This window comes from Acanthisitta chloris, unplaced genomic scaffold (assembly GCF_000695815.1).
Source record: "Acanthisitta chloris isolate BGI_N310 unplaced genomic scaffold, ASM69581v1 scaffold43777, whole genome shotgun sequence".
In the NCBI taxonomy this organism is placed as follows: Eukaryota; Metazoa; Chordata; class Aves; order Passeriformes; family Acanthisittidae; genus Acanthisitta; species Acanthisitta chloris.
This window is the reverse complement of record NW_008685013.1, coordinates 37-345: the sequence shown is the minus strand read 5'-3', so window position 1 is coordinate 345 and position 309 is coordinate 37.

Genomic DNA, 309 nt, shown 5'->3' with positions numbered 1-309 from the left:
AGCAGGATCTGTTGGAGTTCTTAGCGAGCTGGGAAAAATGTCTTTTTTTTTAAAGCAAGCAGCAAATCATCACTGCTAATAATCTAGCAGGAATCGCACCCCATTGGGTTAAACAATACGCAATTTTGCTGCAACTGTTAAGGCTGTTACTTTTTTTGTTACTAATTCCGTTATGAAGGGCGAAATGATTACAGGAGTAATTGGGTGCCAACAGGGCTGCTGAGTACACAGGGGTATGCAACTGGTGAAGGAAACTGTTACTCCTCTGCGAAGGAGCAGGGCAGACACCGGCCGAGAGCACGTCCAGCT